Source organism: Phascolarctos cinereus, unplaced genomic scaffold (assembly GCF_003287225.1).
Source record: "Phascolarctos cinereus isolate Bilbo 61053 unplaced genomic scaffold, phaCin_HiC Scaffold_2;HRSCAF=192, whole genome shotgun sequence".
NCBI lineage: Eukaryota > Metazoa > Chordata > Mammalia > Diprotodontia > Phascolarctidae > Phascolarctos > Phascolarctos cinereus.
The window spans coordinates 114,310,894-114,332,351 of NW_027555625.1; the positions used below are offsets into that span (position 1 = coordinate 114,310,894).

At 36.1% G+C, this 21,458-nt stretch overlaps 1 protein-coding gene across 3 annotated transcripts in view; it reads right to left on the reverse strand.

Annotated features, from left to right (window-relative positions):
* Positions 1 to 21,458, reverse strand: part of SERTAD2 (SERTA domain containing 2) — a 145,451-nt gene that overhangs the window by 56,766 nt on the left and 67,227 nt on the right. Inside the window, exons 1-2 of one of the 3 annotated variants that reach the window (XM_078149547.1) lie at positions 19,405 to 19,529; positions 2,264 to 2,430 (exon numbers count right to left, since the gene is read on the reverse strand). The exons of 1 other annotated variant lie outside the window; for it this stretch is intronic. The gene's annotated coding sequence lies outside the window, so the exon portion shown is untranslated. Of the gene's footprint in view, positions 1 to 2,263; positions 2,445 to 19,404; positions 19,530 to 21,458 lie in introns of those variants that run through there. One more of the 3 variants, XM_078149548.1, reaches the window with a different exon arrangement.

Consider the following 21,458-nt stretch of genomic DNA (forward strand, 5'->3'; position numbering starts at 1 on the left):
AAGAGTGCTGCTTTGAATAGTGATACATATTCGAATTTTTCCCCTTTATCTGTTACTTCTTTGGCATACATGCCCAATAAAGACTCATTTTTGAAGGAGAAGAATTTGGGAAGTTTTACCAAACTTTTTAAATGGACAGTTATCTTTGAGGCTAGTTTTAATGACAAAACAACACAGGGTGATTGTAGACCAATCACGTCTCTTTAAAAAAAAAGTTCAACATACAGTGCCAATTTAGAGAAAAAAAAAACAACTGTCGATGGCATCAAGTAAATACCATGATTATATCAGCTGTATTGTAAATGCCTATTGTCATTCACCTTATTATGCATAAATCTGTTGAAACAATGCATAGATTTAATTATCCTTAGAGTTGTTTCATCTTCATCCTTTTTAAAAATAAAACAAAATATATCTGAAAAGTTGAATCAAATAAAAAACCTGAAACAATGTCAGATTATCTTCTGTATGACTTCAGAAATTATTCACTTGGTATCATAACCCTTAGCAGTGTTTATATGAAATGTTTACAAAATTCAGCATTATCTACAGAAGCAAAGAGCAACATTGGTAATTTTAACACCACCTAGAATTGTCTTTTTAACTCTGATTTGACTAAATACAGAAGAAAAAAACCGGCAATTCTTATTTTAAAATTCACCAGATCTTCATTTTCAACCAGTTCTGATTCTCTATTCTGTGGGTAGGGTGGGGAAAGGGGAAAAGCATTTTATATGATGCCTATTATGTGGTAGGCACTGTGCTAAGTACTTTACAAATAATATCTTATTTGATCTTTAGGGCCTTCCATTTAGTGATAAAATTTTCTTTAAAGCTTTTATATTTTCTGTATATAATACTGTTCCCATATTAGAAGTAGAAATTTTTAAAAAGTATTCCAGATATATTTCTGCTTTGAGAGCAAAAAGATAGAAAATAAAACCTCCTCAAAAAGTTAAACAGATGAAAAAACACATTATGAATCTTTCTGTTTTGTTTAAATTAGAAGGCTAGAAATAGGTACAGGACTTAGGATTTCACTGGTATGAATATGAACTTCAAACTAAGGGAACTCCATTTATCAAGGAGGGCTGGCACTTCCTCTGCAGCCTTTAGTCTTAAGAGAGTTGCTTACCCAGAGAACTGAGAGGTGAAATAATTTACCCAGGATCATACTTAACATATTTTCCTTAAAAACTAATTTCCTAAGTAATTTTCTTTCTGATAATTTCTAATGTGTTTCAACAAACATCAGCATACTGTGTTTACTGCAAATATTCATGTTCATCCCATTTCAATAATGGATGCAAGTTTTATTCCCTTTGTGTTTGCTATACATTGAAATAAACAACAACAAACAACCCCAATGTTATATGTTTTAAAGTTTGTAAAGCATTTACTTCAAAACAACTCGGTGAAGTAGGTAGGGCAAGGATTACCATGTCCATTTCGCAGATATGGAAATTGAGGCTCTGAAAGGTTAAATGAATTGTCCATTATCACCCAGCTGGCAGATATCCAAGGTGTGACTGAAACTTACGTCTTTTGGTTTCAAATTAAACACCCAATCAATTATGCTATGCATTAGCCAGTTCACTATTTTATATAGCAGAATGCAAAACCCAATTATTAGATTTAGATATAACCTAAATTTCTCATTAGCAATCTTAGCTGATAAGGCAAATAGTTAGCTGGCTATTTAAAGCCTATGTTATAGGTGGTCTTCTTACTTGCTAGGCTAAAATCAAGAAAGCACCTATTATTGTTGTGTTAATAACCTAAGCTGGCAATCCTACCGACAAAAAAGAAAAAACAAAACAAAAAACCTGCCTCACAAATAAGGGAGGCCCTTCTGATGGCTCCTTAGTGTAACAGGGGATTTATTTATAACTGAGACACCTTTGTTTAAAAAACAAAATAAATAAGAAAGACACATTTTCTTTGTGAACTCTCCATAACATGGTGTCCATGTGACTGTGGACTTACTAAACCAAACGCATTTTACTTCTTTCCTCTTAGATATTTCTTTCAGTGAGGGTGAAAGAATAAGAAGAAACCATACTTTTTGAATTATTGCATTGTCTCACAGCATGTGTACTATGACTTAAATATGTTTTTTCTTGAAATAAGCTTATGCTTTAAGCACACTTTTTTTTTTGCTAGCTAGCAAGTACTCTGTAGCTAGGTGGTTCTAAATAAAGAACTCTAGTCAACAACAGGAAATAACTCCCACAGAAAAAAGGGGCAGAATACAAACTCTCACCAACTCTTGTACACAGCTCACAACGGCCTTTTGTTCCACGCACATTAAGGCTGAAATCTTTACTTTTCAGAGCATGTTTCTGCCTTTGCTGGGCAATTAAATCTTTCTCTTTCCTTTACTGCAGGATGGTCTTCTTGCTCTTGCCTCCAAAGAAGTACGCCTTAAAACTAATACAAGGGATGGGATTAGACACCTCGATACATATTCAGATTTAAGAAGAAATAGAACCCTTTAAAGAAAATAAAATCAATCCTAGTGAAATGTTGTAATTGTATATTGACCCACAGATTAAAGAAAACGCAACTTAAAGAACAAAATAAAGGAAAATATTCTACCTGCAAGTTGTTTTTATAATAAATAAAAAATGAGGAGATAATCTTTCTTTAGCCCTGATATATACTTATACTTTTTTTGGCATTGGTGTGTTTCTATATATACATATGTGTATTTATTAGTATTACTGATAGACATTCATCATGACAAAACACTTGCCTTCCATTCAAAAGTTACTTATATAACTCTAGAAAAATGCATAGGGTAAAAAATTCCAAATCATACATACCAACCAAACTGGAAGACTTGTGCATTGAACAAAGAAATTTCAATTGGACCAAATCACTGGAGTTACAGAATATATTGGTGCTTGTATTCTTGGCTAGGCTAAATTAATCTTAAATCTGAGGAAAGTGAGTCCAGAGCAAGGGAGAATGCCTGGGAAAGCAGATAGGGTGGAGTGACCTTATACTGTGATGAATGAATTTAGGAGGGATGAGGCACAGAGAAAAATGGAAGGATAAGAGCTGATGGTCAGAAAGCAGAATTTCATAGTTATGCATAGTAGAGGTGAAAGTCTTGTGAGTGACTGGGAAAATCAAGAACAAGACCATCCCTGCATGTGTCTGCCATGGATTAAAGGTGCAGATCATGGGAAAATTGGGAAAGGTGACAAACTGGGAAATAAGGGTATTCAAAAGGAATCTACATGGCATAGTGGATAAAGCACTGGGCCTGCAGTTAAGAAGACCTCATTTTAAATCTGGCCTCAGACACTTACTGGCTGTGTGACCCTGAACATGGCACTTAACCTCTGTCTTCCTCAGTTTCCTTAACTGTAAAATGAGGAAAATAATAGCATCTACCTTCTAGGGTTGTTGTCAAGATCAAATGAGATTAGCACTGTCAGTAGACACTCAATGAAAACTTTCCTTTCTTCCTCCATGTAAATTGAAATCCGCAGGTATAAAGACAGGTTGGGGAAGATGCAAAGACTGTGAGCTAGGTTGTTCAATAATTTTTAATCATGTCTGACTTTTTATGACCCTATTTGGGGTTTCTTGGCAGAGATACTAGAGAGGTTTGCCATTTCCTTCTCCAGATCATTTTATAGATGAAGAAACTGAGGTAAACAGGGTTAAGTGACTCACCCAGGGTTGCACAGCTAGTAAGTGTCTGCAGCCAGATTTGAATTCAGGAAGCTAAGTCTTTTTTTTTTTTTTTGGTTGGGCAATGGGGGGTAAGTGACTTGCCCAGGGTCACACAGCTAGTAACTGTTATGTATCCTAGACCGAATTTGAACTCAGGTCCTTTTGAATCCAGGGCCCGCGCTGTATCCACTGCACCACCTAGTTGCCCCAGGAAGATAAGTCTTGAAGCATGAAGTATGCCTAGCCTTCCTCCTGGCCCAATTTGTTAGGGAGCATGAGTGAAGATGTATCAAGTGATGGAATGGGTGACCATGGACAATAGTTTATTCTTATGGGGAATGAGGTTTCTGTGACTTGAAGGAGATGGAAGGAACATAAAAGGAACAGGTATAACATGAAGGGTAGTTTACCACCAAGAGAAAGAGAGATCTCCAGGGCACTATGGAAGGTAGAGTGGGATAGATACACAGTAAAAGTGGGACTGACATAGATGAGGGAAGGATATGGAAGCTAGGAAAGGGAGCTTCTGACTAGGTGGCTTATGACGAAGAATCACAGTAATTCTGAGTAGAGGAATAAGATAAAAGATAACGTTACTTTAGCAAGTGTTGATATGATTATTGTTCCCTGAACAGTATGGTTATACATGTGTGAGGCTGGGGAGATGAGAAGGGGAATGATCACACAGCATCAGGGAAGAAGTTGTTTCTAGTCATGGCAGTGACTGATTGGTGGTAGATGTACCTGAATCTTGGGGCCTGGCTAGATTTATGAGTCAGTAAGTCATCTGGCATTATTATGTTCCTACTATGTGTTAGGTAAGTGCTAGGGATGCAAAGAAAGGTAAAAATGGTCCTTGCTGTCATGGAGCTTATAGTCAAATGGAGGACACAATGCGCAAAAAAACTATATGCAAACAAAGTATAAACAAGGTAAACTGGAGCCAATCTCAGAGGAAAGGCATTTGTATTAAGGGAGATTTTGGAAAGGCTTTGGGAAGAAGATGAGATTTCAGCTGAGGTTTGAAGGAAACAAGCGAAGCTAGGAGGCAGAGAAAGGGAAGAAGAAAATTCCAGGCATAGGAGACAGCCAGTGAAAATTCACGGAGTCAGAAGATATACTGGGCAAGGAACAACCAGGCCACCAATGTCAATGGGTCACAGAATATACGGAGGGGAGTAAGGAATAAGAAGACCAGAAAATTAGGAGAAGCCAGGTTATAAAGGGCTTTGAAAGCCAAAAAGAATTTTTTTATTTGATCCTGATAGTAATGGGGAGTCACTGGAATTTATTGAATAATGGGGGTGACATGGTCAGACTTGTGATTTAGGAAGATCACTTTGACAGCTAAGTGGGGGATGGACTGGAATGGGAAGACTTGAGGCAGAGAGATCAACCAGAAGGCTACTGCAATAGTCCAGGAGTGAAGTGGTGAAGGCCTATAGCAGGAAGGTGGCAATGTAAGAAGAAAGAAGGGGTATATAAGAGAGATGTTGTGAGTAGAGAAACTATAGGACAAGGCAACTGGTTGGATGGGGGGGGCGTAACAGTAAGGAGTTAATGATAATACCTAGGTTGTAAACTCGGGGAATTAGGAGGATGGTAGTAGTATCCTGTATAGTAATTACTATAGGGAAATTAGGAAGAGGGAAGGAGTTAGAGGGGAAATGATGATGAATTCAATTGTGGACATATTAAGATTAAAATGTTTTTTTAAAGAACAATTAATCCCAATACTATTTAAACTATTTGAAAAAATAAGTGGAATCCTACCCAATTCTTTTTATAACATAAATATGGTGTTGATACCTGAACCAGGAAGAGCCAAAACAGAGAAAGAAAATCATAAACCAATTTCCCTAGTGAATATCGACGTAAAAATTTTAAATAAAATACTAGCAAAGAGATTACAGCAATATATCACAAGGACCATACACTATGACCAGGTAGGATTTATGCCAGGAATGCAGGGGTAGTTCAATATTAGAACTGATCATATCAATAACAAAACCAACAGAAATCATATGATTATCTCAATAGATGCAGAAAAAGCCTTTGACAAATACAGCACCCATTCCTATTAAAAACACTAGGGAACACAGGAATAAATGGAGCTTACCTTAAAATGATAAGTAACATTTATATAAAACCATCAGCAAGCATTATCTGTAATGGAGATAAACTAGAAGCCTTCCAAATACAATCAGGAGTGAAGCAAGGATACCCATTATCACCTCTATTATTTAATATTGTACAAGAAATGTTAGCTATAGCAATAAGAGAAAAAAAGAAATTAATTAGAATAGGCAATGAAGAAACAAAACTATCACTCTTTGCAGATGATGTGATGGTATACTTAATGTGTCTTGGAGAATCAAATAAAAAACTACTTAAAATACTTCTTAAAATAATTAACAACTTTAGCAAAGTTGTAGGATACAAAATAAACCCACATAAATCATCAGCATTTCTATATATTACCAACAAAGTCCAGCAGCAAGAGGTAGAAAGAGAAATTCCATTTAAAATAACTGGAGACAATATAAAATACTTGAGAGTCTACCTGACAAGACAAACCCAGGAACTATATGAACACAATTATAAAATACTTTTCACACAAATAAGACAGATCTAAGCAACTGGAAAAATATTTATTGCTCATGGGCAGGCCAAACCAATATAATAAAAATGACAATTCTACCTAACTTAATCCAATCAAACTACCAAAAAATTATTTTGTAGAGCTAGAAAAAATAATAACAAATTTCATCTGGAAGAACAAAAGGTCAAGAATATTAAGGGAATCAATGAAAAAAAATGTGAGGGAAGGTGGCCTAACTGTACCTGATCTCAAACTGTATTATAAAGCAGTAATTATCAAAACAATCTGGTACTGGCTTAGAAATAGAGTAGTGGATCTGTGGAATAGATTAGGTACAAATTACATTATATATAGTAAATGACCACAGTAATCTAGTATAAGATAAACTCAAAGACCCAAGCTTTTGGAACAAAAACTCATTGTTTGACAAAAACTGGGAAAACTAGAAAACAATGTGGCAGAAACTAGGTGTAGACCAACATCTCACACTATATACCAAGATAAGATCAAAATGGGTACATGATCTACACATAAAGGGTGATACCATAACCAAATTAAGAGAGCATGGAATAGTTTATCTATCAGATTTATGGATAAGGGAAGAATTTAGGACCAAAGAAGACATAGAGAGAATTACAAAACGTAAAACAAATCCTTTTGATTATATAAAAAGTTTTTGCCAAACAAAACCAATGCAACCAAAATTATAAGGAAAGTAGAAAACTGGAGAAAGAATTTCTTTGCAACATGTATCTCTGATAAAGGCCTCATTTCTCAAATTTATAAGAATACAAGTCATTCCCCAATTGATAAATATTGTCAAAGGATATGAACAGGCAGTTTTCAGATGAAAGAATTAAAGCTATCTATAGTCATATAAAAAATGCTCTAAATCACTATTGATTAGGGAAATGCAAATTAAAACAGCTTTGCAGTACCTCTTCACACCTTTCAGAGTGGCTAATATGACAAAAAAGGAAAATGTTAAATGTTGGAGGGGATGTGGGATAACTGGGACACTAATGCACTGCCGGGGGAGTTGTGAACTAATCCAACCATTCTGGAGAGCAATTTGGAACAATGCCCAAAGGGCTAGAAACCCTTTGATCCAGCAATACCACTGCTAGGTCTATATCCCAAAGACATAAAAAAGGAGGAAAGGACCTATTTGTACAAAAATATTTATAGCAGTTTTTTTGTGATGGCTAAGAATTGGAAATTGAGGAGATGCCTGCCAATTGGAGAATGGCTAAACAAGCTGTGGTACATGATTGTAATGGAATATTATTGTGCTATAAGAAACGACAAGCAGGATGATTTCAGAAAAACCTGGAAAGACTTACATGAACTGATGCAAAGTAAAGTGAAGTAGAACCAGGAAAAGGTACACAGTAACAGTAATATTGTTTGATGAATGACTTAGCTATTCTCAGCAATACAGTGATCCAAGACAATCCCAAAGGACTAATGATAAAAGATACTATCTGCCTCCAGAGAAAGAACTGATTTTGATTGAATACAGACTGAAGCATGCTATTTTTCACTTTCTTTCATTTTTTTCTTTTATCCAAGTTGTCTTGTACAAAATGACTCATACGGAAATGTTTTACATAATTGCACATGTATAACCTGTATCTGATTGCTTACTGTCTCAGGGAAGGGAGAGGATAGAGAGGGATAGAATTTGGAACTCAAAATTTCAAATAAAAATATTTTTAAAAATTGGTAAAGAATAAATTTAGGCTACTAAAAAAGCATTAACATGTTTATGGGGCATCCAATTTGAGATGTCCAATAGTCAATTGGAGATAACATGACTTTAGCAACTGTTGATGTGATTGTCATTCCTAGAATAGATTGTTAAATGTGTGTGAGGCTGGGAAGGTGGGGAGGTGGAAAGGGGAGGATCAGACAGCAGCAGAGCAGATGTTAAGTTTCTAGCCTCTCCTGACCTCCAATCTTGAGAGGGGTTAGAGCTAGATAAATAGATCTAAGAATCATCTTCAAAGAGATAATTGCTTCTATGGGAATTAATGAGATCAAGCGAAATAATAGAGAGGGGAAGAGGGGTGAGAACAGAGCCTTGAGTGATACCCCATGATTAAGGGTCATAACCTTGATAAGCATCAAGCCAAGGAAACTGAGAAGGAACAGTCAGAGAGGTAGAAGGAGAAGCAGGAGAGAGTGCTATTGCAATAACCCAGAAAGAAAAGAGTACCGAGGAAAGAGAGTGATTGACAATGACACTGGCTGCAGAGAAGTTCAGCAGGATGGAAATCAAGAAAAGGTCATTAGATATGGAGAGAGAGAGATCATTGGTAACTTTGGAGAGAGGTTTCACTTGAATGCTGTTTTGTGAAGCCAGACTTGAAGAGAATTAAGAAGACAGTGAGAGGAATGGAAGTGGAGGTACTAACTGTAAATGGCCTTCTCAAAGATTTTAGCCTGAAAGGGAGGAAAGGTATAGGATGAAAGCCAGCAGGAATGGATGGATCAAGAAAGGGATTTTGTACATGGGAAGACATGGGTAAGTTTGTAGCCTAAGTGCAGTGATCTTGCTGATGTGGGTGTTCTCTTCAATAGTACATAGGGCAGCCTATGTATACTGTGTAGTTCTTGACCATATTCTCCTATAATCTTCATATTGCATCACTGAGAGAATATCAATGTTAAAAGAAGGGTTTTTAATGTCAGGAGTACTATGAGAATGTTGAAAATGCTAAATAGCTTTCCAAAAGCAATCCGCCTACTTTCTCCTTCCTATTAGGTCTAGACACTAGGTGGCGCGTGAAAAGAACATGAGACTGGAAATGCAAAGATGAGTTCAAATGCTTACTCACATTTACTAGCTTTATGACCCTGGGTAAGTCACTTAACCTTTGTTTGCCTCAGTTTCCTCATCTGTAAAATGTAGATTATAACAGTACCAACCTCCCAGGATATTGTGAGGATCAAATGCGATAATATTTGCAAAAAATTTTACAAACTTTAAGGCATTATATAAATGTGAGCTCCTCCTCTTCCTCCTACTTTACCGTTGACATGAAATGCCTGTCTAAAGATACATGTACTGATAGTCTACTTCAATAGACTATCTATCCAACCATATGTCATAGCTGGTTTTTCCTATATGGAAACCAATGTCTTCTGGGTGACTATTTATTGAAGAGGCCCTAATATTCTGGGGCTTGATGCAATCAGCACAATGTCATTAACATATATGGACATTTGAAGAATTCTGCCATCTATAGAAAATTCCACTTCCATTTGGATTTGGAGTCCAAATGACATCACTCTCTCATAATAACAGCAAACAATTTTGGTGAGCATATTTTGTGTTTTATCCCTTACTTGATATTGATAATCAGAAGATCACTAAACAAAGTTCTCCCTATGGTTGCTCCTACCAACAAATCTTGTATGATCTTAACATTTACATGAAAGGCAGTCTATTAGTGGAGATCACTTCTGGCCGGGGTGGCTGAGTACAAGTTCATGGAAGAAGTAGGATTTGTGCAAGGTGTTCTATTAAGGATAAGTAAAATTTTGATAGGTATAGTAATGGGAAAGGGAGGCGAGAAATTCTAAAACTGTTGGCTATATAACAAATAGAATTGGTTTATCTAGACCAGAAGGCTTAATGTAGGGAAGTGACAAGAAATAAAGCCAGAAAATATTGATGGACTAACTCAATGAGCTTACCAGAAAGGTAAGCTTTAGGCCAGATCGTGGAAAGCCTTGAATGCCAGTTGACATTTTATTCCAGAGACAATCTGGATGTATTTCATGATCATCATCCACAACAATTTTTTAAATGTTTGCCCCCAAAAGGTGCTTTGTTGTTGTTGCACTCAGACAAACTCTAGTCCACAGATTAGATCATAAGATTATCAGTTAAAAGCAGAAAGAGCCCTTAAAAATGATCTAATCCGATTCCTTCATTTTCAGATGAGAAGACTGATATAAACAGGTTTTTGCAAACAAGCCTCTCAGCTCTCAAAAGGCCTTAGCACTAATTGTTATAGACATATTGATGACGATGGTGATGACAACAGTATCAGTTTATATGTATAAAACCAATTTATAGTCACAAAGCAATCTTACATACATGTTCAAATCTGTCCTCACAGTAAACCTGTAAGATAGCAATGTAAATATGCTCTGTTTCAGAGAGGAGGAAAATTGTGGTTCAGAGAATTTAAATGACACGTCTGAAGTTACACAGCTAATTTAGTAGAAAAGCCAGGACTAGAACTCTGATCTTCTAAGTCCAAATCCAGACTTCTTTGCACTGTACTTTCTCATAGATAGATAGATAGATGTAATCTGACTACATATTCAATGTAGGTAGCTTAAGCATTAGCAGTCTTTTAAAGAAAAAAAATTGAAAGGTTATTAAAAGACTTGTCCAAGGTCTCATGGTATCAGCAGATGCAAGATGTCTGTAGATTAAAAATATATTACACATAAAAAATCACATATTTATATATATATATATATATATAACATATATATACATACAATATACCATATGTTTCCTGAAAAGTTTTTTTAAATTTAAACAAGAGCACAAATACATTAAAAAACAGAAAAACTAAGAAAACAGAAATTTAAAAGTTAGTTCACACTACTTCACATAGCATTGACCAGCCACTGTTTGTAAGTTACAAATTCTACAGCTAGCTACAGTATTGTTTGCAACATTAGTTCAAAATTTGTTCCCTAGTCAAAAATTTAATTCGGGTATACAGTAAACCTTTTAGTTGGGTATTTTCCATTTATGTATCTCACAAGGTCAGGCACTACTTAAGTCAGATCAGACAAGAATGTTGTGCCTTAGTATGAAATCAGAAATCAAATGTCTTCCCATCTAAACAAAAGGAAAATCTTTCCTGGTTGAGTGCAAAATGCTACCAAAAGCTACACTCGGATGGTAAAGGTAGGCATCGGTTTCCTTCACCTACCTTTTCTTCTTAGCATCACTGAGGGGATTTAAAGGGTAGTGTTCTCTTAGAACTGGGAGCTCTGCTGGGGGAGCCCTGAACAGTCTCTGGACTGCCATCATCTGAGATACTAGAGCTTTAGACTTAAGTGAAACTACATCATGGTTGTTTTAGTACTGCCAGCTTCCCACAACTTTACTTTTATTTTAATGAGGGAGTAGACAACATGACTATTTTCTGCTTATTACATGGATGAGTTTTAACAGCTTTATCACTTCCCATCATGATTAAGGGCAAGTCCCTTAATCTCTCTGGGTCCCAGTTTCTTCATCTGTGATATGGGGAACTTGAATTCGATGACCTCCAAAATCCTTTCCAGCTTTACAGCCTATGACCCTTCACTTCAAGCCACTGCTCATTCTACTAAGCAATTCAAGGTATCTGATGTACAAAATATTTGATGTACAAAAATAATGTAATTAGATAAGTATAAACAACTAAATTCATTGTTTAGTGGCAATAGGAAGCTACTAGAGTTTATTGAGTGGCAGTGGGAGGGAAGAGGGTGTGTGACATGACTGGAACTGTACTTTAGGAAAATGACTCAGAAGCTGAATGAAGGATGGACTAGAATGAAGAGAGACTTGAGGTAGGCAGACCCACCTGCAGGTTATTGCAATATGGTTCACCCCTGTCTCACATAAGAAAGTTGTCTTAATCCAGAGCCTGAGGGGCTGGGAAGATGGTGTTGACCTCTACAATAACAGAAAAGGTCAGAAGGGGAGGAGGAGTTTTGGAAAGTCTGAGGGAGGATGAAAAAATCTGAAAGAGCCATTGTAGAGAGTGGTGAACTGATAGTAGAGAGATAGTGAACTGATTTGCCTAGCAGCAATGAGGGCCCCAGTTGAGGCTATGTAATATAAATTTGTAGTGGACCCAGTCAGAACAGTTGCATGATTTTCTCCACCTTTGTTCACCAGCATGTGTATAGGGCCAAAAGTGACAAACGCTAGGAGTGATTCAAGGCTAAAGCTTGGTTGGACATAACTGGTGATATGATAAGGGGGTTAGGGATTCAAGACAGGAGAATAGTATAGAGTAGAATTGGTTCACCAAGGAGTCAAGATAGGGAGAAGATGAGAGAATGGCTAGTGCAGGGGAGATGATCTAGGAGAGAACTGAGGGGTCAAGGAACTAGAAGACATGATGCAGATAAAGAGCAGGGTTATATAAAGGAAGGCAGAGGGAAACATGAGAAGCCAATAGATTGCCTCTTGTCCATGTCCTCCCACAAATCCTCTATGAGGGGTCAATCCAGTGTGCAAGGGGCCTTACTTTAGATCATTTGGATTTAAAGTCCAACTTTAAGATAACATATGGACAGCCTGAGATCATATTCATGAAATGTTGGAAGGCTTCCAGTGCATATGGTAAATCTTCTATGGAGGAGCTGTGGGGGTACATGGACAAGAAGGCATGGATAAGTTGTGAACAGCACCATTGAAGGAAATATCCATATTAATGAAATCATAGATCCACAGAAGCACTAAAATATATTTTTGATACTCATATCCATTATATGTAAAACTGGCAAATCTGAAGAGCCAAGAAATCAAAAATGTCAATAATCAGGATTCATTTGTCAATGAAATATACACAAAACTAGTTTGAGTACTAAATTCCAAATATAAAAGAAATACAATAATAGCTCTAATTTGGGTTTATTTCCAGTGATCCTGAAGCACAGATCTATAAGTAAACTCATTTTAAAAATAGCTCCATGGTTCCAACAAAATTACACAGGTGTTTATAAATAAAACAGAACATTTTTTAAAAAAACCTGAATTTTAAAAAGTAAAATGTGTTCAACTGAAATACCCCCCTCAAAAAAAAACATAAGTGAGAAAATGAAAGTTGTTATGAAACATCCAATTTAGTGAGTTGACTCAAAAACTTCCATATATCAAAAGATTTATGATTTCATCAATGTGGGTACACTTTCCACCAAAGCACATTACAACCCTTCCAGTTCTTAGTAGACAGTAGAGTTGCCAGTTGACAGTAGAGTGGCTAAATCATTCATCTTCTGGTGGCTAGCCTTCTGACTTCAGCTAGTCATTGGACAACATACTGTTTCTGGGTTCATATCTGAAACCTTTCTCCTTTGGTAGGACCTTCCTGAGCTTGTGGTCTATTGCCAGAGCTTTCAAAAACATAGGATCACTGGGGCAGGTAAGTGGCGCAGTGGATAGAATACCGAGTTCTTGTCCGCAGGACCTGAGTTCAAATCTGCCTTCAGACACTTGCACTTACTAGCTGTGTGACGCTGGGCAAGTCACTTAACCCCAAGTGCCTTACCAAGAAAAAAAAAAGAATATAGGATTACCTTCATGTCATAATGAGGCACTAAAGGAGGATTTTAATGGAACATCATATTCAATATTGTTTCTAGTTATAAAATATCGAAAATAAACAGTCGTGTTTTGCTAAGTTATTTATAATCTTTTAGATTTGGAGTTAAATTAAATTTTAAAAAATCATCCTGTTATTTGGTACCATCAGCAGAGTAAATTTTAAAATAGTTTTTAAAAGTTTATTACAAAGGTCCTGCTGAAGTTTAGGGGAGAGAAAGTTTCCTTTCATTGAAAAAAAATTGATAAATACTGCATTAGACTATGGGAATAAATACCTTTTAGGAGTCTACCAATTAATTAGTATTTATGGCACACTGTAGAACCATGAGAGATATAAAAGAAACATAAAACATGGTCCTTGAGTCAAGGAGTCTCATATCACAAACTAGAATGGAAACTAACAAACTGTTAAAAACAATTAAGTGCTAAACCTTGATATGTTCTCTGTAAGTAGTCAGGATAAGAACTTAAAGAAAAGAGGAATTATTGCACTTCACACACAAACCACACATAGAAGCTTATGGATTACTTGGGATAGAAATAATTAGTGACAACAATGGTCATGTATATGTGTATCACTACTGACACTAAGCTAACTCAGAAACTGGATTGAGCTGGTTTCTTCATCTTTAATTAGTTTTTTCCCCCCAGCCAAGTGGTAGATCTTGTGGCATACACACACTTCATTGTCCTTTTGCTGTGTTTTTAATTCTTTAGTTTTTAAGAAAGGCTATTATTTCAGGGAAACAAACAAAAGGTGTAGTTCTCAAAGAGCACACTTCAATGACTGTTAGTTACTGATGTCACTATTGGCACAGGAAAGTAAAATATTTCAAGAATTATTTAAAGCCCAGAATAAAAGGGGATTCAATACATTGAAGTGCAAAAGGAAGTGCAGTTGAAAATGAAGTATTATATACTAAAAGAGGTTTTATATCGATCAGAAAATCACCTTAACATATGCATTTTTTAGGACTGTAAACATAAGTCTGAGTTTCTGTAAATATAGCTTTAGCTCAGAGTGAAACTTTATGGCTGAATATGAAATGCCTAAGGAAAAAAAAAGAGCTCTGTGAAGGAAATGCTAAGATGTATTCAGCTAATGAACAAAAGCATTAGTAGCTAATACTCCTTCTAAAGAAAAGAAACTTATCAAAAAGCAAATGTAGGAAATTTACTAGCAGTTGGTTGCTATAAGAAATATTGCAGTAATTTCATGGACTTTAAAAAAAACATTTTACTCCATGCTTCAGTGATTTTAGCACAGGTGTACTGATGACAAATATTCTAAAATGCCTGTGATTCACCCAAAACTCTGGTCATGCACTGAAGTAACATGTAGCATATATGTGGCTTCAATATCTTTGTAATTTGGATCCTGTCCCCAAGATGCATTAACTTAATTCTACCTAAACATTGTTATCCCTTTAATCTATGTTCCCATCTATCTGAAGAGGTGTTTGCAATGACACTGAATAAAAGATAGCTTTACACAAAAGATGCACAATAAGAAATTGCTTTTTCTATATTAATGATAAAGAAAATCTCCCCTATATAGTCTATTTTGACACTTTAGCTGTTTTTGTTTTGTTTTGGTAAGAGAAACAGGGATAACAGTTTCACATTTCATGATTACAAAGTGCTACTACTAGGAACGGAAGGAAGCATTTATTAACTGCCTTACTATGTGCCAGATACTGTGCTAAACTCTTTACAAATATTATCTAATTTGATCCTCACAATCGTCCTTGCTATTATCATCCCAATTTTACATTTGAGGAAGCTGAGGCAAATGGAGATTCAATGACTTGCCCTGAGTCATGCAGCTAATAAGTGTCTCAGACTTTGAACTCAGGTCTTCCTGATTTTAGGCCCAATGCTCTATCCACTATACCACCTTAAAAAAAAACTATATATCCATATCTACATACATACAGGTTTTTTTCCCTTGTCATATAATTATCTGTTGTGTTAAATTCTGCTTAATTAGTTCTAACCAACTCCAGCTTTACTATGTAGTATGACGGGTAAAACAGTTAGAAGGAATATCTCTATGTTAGCTTACTAAGAGATTTAACCAACTGCTACCCATCATTAAAAGCTACATGTAGTTGTTTTGTTATATAAATTATAGCCTACTAGAGAGTGAATGGTAAAACTGAAAGAAAAGCTTTTAAATTTAGAAATTTCCCAGAAACAAAGGCCCATGAATATTCTTGTGGTGATGGCAGCTGCTAGACATAGAGCATCTCAATTCCAAAAGATAAAAGGTGAGAGTCAACCAAAGGGCTCTGGAAGGGCATGAGTAGGCTGTAGTGCACTGTCAACCAAGAACTGTACAGAAGAAGCACCATGAAGGATATCAGAGAGAAGTGTAACCGGAAAAGAAGGTGGGCTAATCATTTAACAAGAGAGTGAGACAGCTCTACTAGTGTCCATCCACAAAATATGAAAGGACTTGAAAGAAGGCTATGCCAGTACTTCATATTGACTCCTTATGGAGGATTTTAGGGAGAATATAGACACAAATCACACAAGATAAGAAAGTATGAATGAATTGTAATCTGTACCATTGGAGAAAATACCTACACTAATAAAATCTCAGAACCAAAGTATTAAAGTAAAAATTTCATTATCCAGCTAGCATTTTAAAAATATACCACTGTCTCAGAAATTCAACATATGTCTAAAATGACATAAGAAATGTTCAGGCATATAAATGATGTATGGCATACTATCACATTTTAATTATTCATAACATTTCTTTTCTGTCCTAATTATAAAAGCAGATTCTGAAAAAGAGATGCCAATAATGTTCCCTTCCAAACCCTGTGAAAATAATAAAATACAAAATAAAGGTAAGAAGACATTGATCATTTTCTTCAATGTCTTGGGAAGAAAAAGCAATAATAACTTCTTCCTAGGTCTTTCCTACTTTCTTTGCTAGAAAGACCAGAATTATGTATATTTTCTCATAAAAAAATACAGCCAAGAGATCTGTGGCAAGGAAATTCAAGTAAAAGAGGTAGGTAGTACATGAGCAGTAAGATTTAAGCTGTAATGGGATCAGACCCACCAATCTCTCTCTTTCATATATAAATAGCAAAAGCCTGTTTATATCTGACTATCTTTCTCTTGTTCCTCAAAGAACTTTAAAGCTATACCTGTTATGCATGAAAAGCCTGGTTATGCTCTAAAAGTAAAATAAGACAGCTATTCTAACCATGGATCCAGATGAACAACTTCTGGACCATAATTCTACCATGCAGGTTATTATGTTTTAGGAAGCTTCTGAATTTCCACCTGAGGAGCTTACATTTATGTTGTAGAAAAAGAAACTTATTTTAAAAACATAAAATTAGTCATCCTTAAGTACTGTATTGGTTGTTGTTTATCTAAGGAATATAGTTATAGCAACTAATGGTAATAACAATGCTACCTAGACTTAAACCTGAGGAACTCTAAATGTTTTTATGCATCACATCATACTTCTCAGGGTTTTTGTGAGCATTAAATGACATAAAATCCCACTTCACAAATTTGTTTATTGCAAACTAGATGACCAGAGATATCTCAAATTCAACATGTCCAAAACAGAACTCATTATCTTTCCTCCAAAACCCATTCCCATCCCAGATTTCTCTATTTCTATTGAAGGCATCACCATTTTTCCAGTCTTCCAGGTTTGTAACCTTGGAGTTCTCAACTCCTCACTCTTCTTTACCCACACATCCAATCAGGAATTATTAGTTGAACAGAACAGAGAAATTATGTTAATCCATAGGATCAACATGCTAATATATCAATTTATCCATTCCCCTTCCCCTCCCCACCTTTTTAAATTCACAGGGCTACCACTACAATTCAGATGCTTTGGCCTAGATTACTATAGCTTCCCAACTTGTCTCCTTGTCCCAAGATTCCCCCTCTCTAAGCCATCCTCCACACAGCTGCGCAAGTGACTTTCCTAAAGCACAGGTCTAAACCATGTTACCTTCCCACTCAGTAAACTCTAGTGGCTCTTGATTGCTTCCAGGATAAAACGTAAACTCCATTTGGCACCCAAAGCCCTTTATAATCTGGCTCCAGCCTACCTTTCCAGGCACACCACACGTTACTACTTTTCACACACTCCACAGTCCTGCCAAATTGGCTTTCTTGTTCTTCACACACAACACTCCAATTGCCATCTTCATGCCTTTCAGAGGCTGTCTGCCATGCCTGGAATGCTCTCCTTCTTTACTTCCCTTCCCAGAATCCCTAGTTTCTTTCAAAAGCTCAGCTCAAGTATCGTCTTCTCTAGGAGGACTCTTGATTTCCTCAATAGCTAGTGTCTCCCTCCCCACAAAGAAAATTACACTGTATTTATCTGGTATGCATTTAAATTATGTATATATTATCTCTCCCAATAGAATGTAAACTCTTAAACTGTAGGGAAAATTTAATTGTTGTCTTTGTATACTCAGTGTCTGGCATCTAGCATGCACATAATAATGCTTACTAATTAATTGATTCTTTTCCTATACACTAACAAAGGTTAGAAATTTACAGGCTTTAATACTAATAAAATATGAATGAAGTTTGGTTAAATATTTTTAGATTAAGGGAACTAAATGGATTCAGTTCATTAGACCTACATTTGTTCCTTATAAAGAGGTTCAAAAGGTCACGGCTCAATCCTTGTATACTGATGGAAATGGAAAGAAATCTCTCAGTACTTAGGTAAATGTGGCTAAATTATCAGTTTGAAGCCAAAATAAATGCCTAAGCAGAAGGGGAAAAATATTTGTGTGTTATCATAAAAACAACTCCCTGAGGATTTAGTTTGCCTAGATCCACATATCTTCCCAGTCAATTATTCTGTTCCCATTTAATTTAAACCCACATTCAAAAAGTGGTAAATTCACAATTCATACCAAATAAACCAATTCATAAAGGACATGCCATACATAAATACATACATAAGTACATACACATATACTTGTATACTTAGCACCCTATAAAGCTATCCTGTGACCCAATGGTCTCCAAACATTTTTGATCAGTAAAATATTTTTAAATATGATTCCCCAATATGTGTACTTATTTACACATTATATACATGGGCTACTCCTATGCCCATGGATGGACATTATATAACTTAAAAATAGAAATTTTAAAAGAATGAGGTAAAGATGAAACAATTTTGATCCTAGTCAATACAAAGTTTACTAAGTAAAGGGGTCACATGCTGAAATCTACACCTTAAGAAAATAAATTTGACAACTATGTGGAAGATGGATTTGGAGGAACTTAAGTCAGTCAGAACAAGTATTGTAATAGTCCAGGTGAGAGGTGATGAGTTCCTAAGTGAGAGTAAAGAGAGATGCTGAGGAAGTAGAAATGACAAGATTTGGCAACTTTCTGGATAGGTGGGATGAGGAAGAGTGAAGAGTCAAGGATAACATTAAGGTTGCAAACCTGGATGATGAAAAGGATAATTCAACAGAAATAAGACAGTTCAGAAGAAGGGTTAGTTTGGCTTACACATGGACATTTGAGTTTGTGATACTTACACCTCTTCTAGTTTCAAAAGTCCAATATGAAGTTTGTGATGTGGGATGAGGTCAGGAAAGAAATTAGAGCTAACTATATTGGTCTGAAAGTCATCCATCTGCATAGAGATGCTAATTGAACCTCTAGTAGCTGATGAAATAACTAAATGAAAAAGTGAACGGTAAGAAGAGAAGGCTCAGGACAGAGCCTTGAATACACTTACAATTGGGGGTGTGATATAGATGATGATCCAGCAAAGAAGAGGTCTGACAGGCAGGAGAAGACTCAAAAGAGAGTAGTGTCCGACAACTTAGCATAAGTATCCAAGAAGAGAGGGTAGTCATCAGTGTCAAGTGCTGCAGAGAAGTCAAGAAGAATGAAGACTGAGAAGAGAGAATTACACTTGGCAATTAAGCTATCATTGGTAATTTTGTTTTATTTTTATTTTTTAATTTTTAGGCAATTGGGGTTAAGTGACTTGCCCAGGGTCACACAGCTAGTAAATGTCAAGTGCTTGGTCTGAGGCTGGATTTGAACTCAGGTCCTTCTGACTTCAGGACTGATGCTCTATTCACTGTGCCATCTATATCATTGATAATTTTGAAGAGAGCAGTTGTAATTGATTGAGAAGTCAAAGATGAGAAGGAGGTTTAGGGCCTGGAAGTCTGAAGAGATATGATGTTCATGGAAATAGGGAAGTTCAGAAGAAAAGTGAGTCTGGGAGGAAAAAGATAATGTAATTACAACTCATCCATGCCTGTTCATCCTATGCTATTCACTTTTTTTCCCCACTGAAAAATGAAAATTGTGTCTATGTCTTGGGGGTAGGGAGAAAGAGTGTGGTTTTACTGGTCATTGCACTGTGGCACAGACATCCAAGGAATAGAGGATGGGGACACTGGATTAGGGGAAGGAATGGAAATTTGACAGCTTCTAATGCCAGGGTTAGATTAGATCACCTCCTTCCTACCTTATAGGACTCATGCTCTGTGCTGCCACAGAAGGCCAACTGTGGGAAGGAGCAGAATGGGAGAATGTAAAAGGGGGTGGCATAGTAGTGTTGGAGACAAGACTGCAATTAGCTATGGAGGGGAGGGGAGGATGTGACTCATCTTCCCACTCTCTTCTGGACCACTTATGCCTTAGAGTCAAGCCAGGGCCACCTCTTTGGAGACCACAGCTCTAACAAATAATAACATAACAACAGATCTTTAAAGAAAGACTCAAACTTTTTCAGAGCTTTATTTCCAGAACTTTAAGAAGTATCCCAACATTATTATTAAGCAAAATACTAAAAATTCAGAAACTCAATGGAATATATTCCTTTCTTTTGAACATACACAATTTCCATTGAGCTAAACACACATGCCCTGAAAAAGGATCATCTGTAATGTCACAGAATTGTTTTAATTGGTATATTCATATCCCTAAATGCATTAAGAAATGCCCATTGACTAGTTATGATTTATAGTTTTAGAAAAGATACTATATGTGGCCATCAATTATTTATTTTGAGGTAATTCTTTTTCAAAATTATTCTAAATGGTTTGCATCACCTATGGATCAGATCACAAGACTTTTGTGAGAAAAGTAAAGTCAGTTCCCTATTGATAAATGGTCAAAGGTATGAACTTGCAGTTTTCAGACAAAGAAATCAAAGCTATCTATGGTCACATGAAAAATGCTCTAAATTACTACTGATTAGAGAAATGCAAAATAAAACAACTCTGAGGTACCACCTCAAACCTATTAGATTGGCTAATAAGACAGAAAAAGAAAATGAAAAATGTTGGAGTGAATGTGGGAAAAATGGAACATTAATGCACTGCTGGTGGAGTTGTGAACTAGTCCAACTACTCTGGAGACCAATTTGGAACTATGCCCACAGGGCTATAACTGTGCGTACCCTTTGACCCAGTAATACCACTAACAGGTCTGAATTCCATACAGATTTTTTTATAAAGGGGAAAGGATCTATCTGTACAAACACATTTATAGCAGCTCTTTTAGTGGTGGCAAAGAACTGGAAATTGGGGAATGTCCATTACTTGGGGAATCGCTGAACAAGTTGTAGCATGTGATTGTAATGGAATACTATTATGCAAAAGAAATAATGAGCAGACTGATTTCAGAAAAACCTGGAAAGACCTACATGAACCGATACAGAGTGAAGTGAGAACCAGAATATTGTACATAGTAGCAGCAATATTGTATGATGATCAACTGTAAATGACTTTGGTATTCTCAGCAATACAATGATCCAACACAATTCCTAAG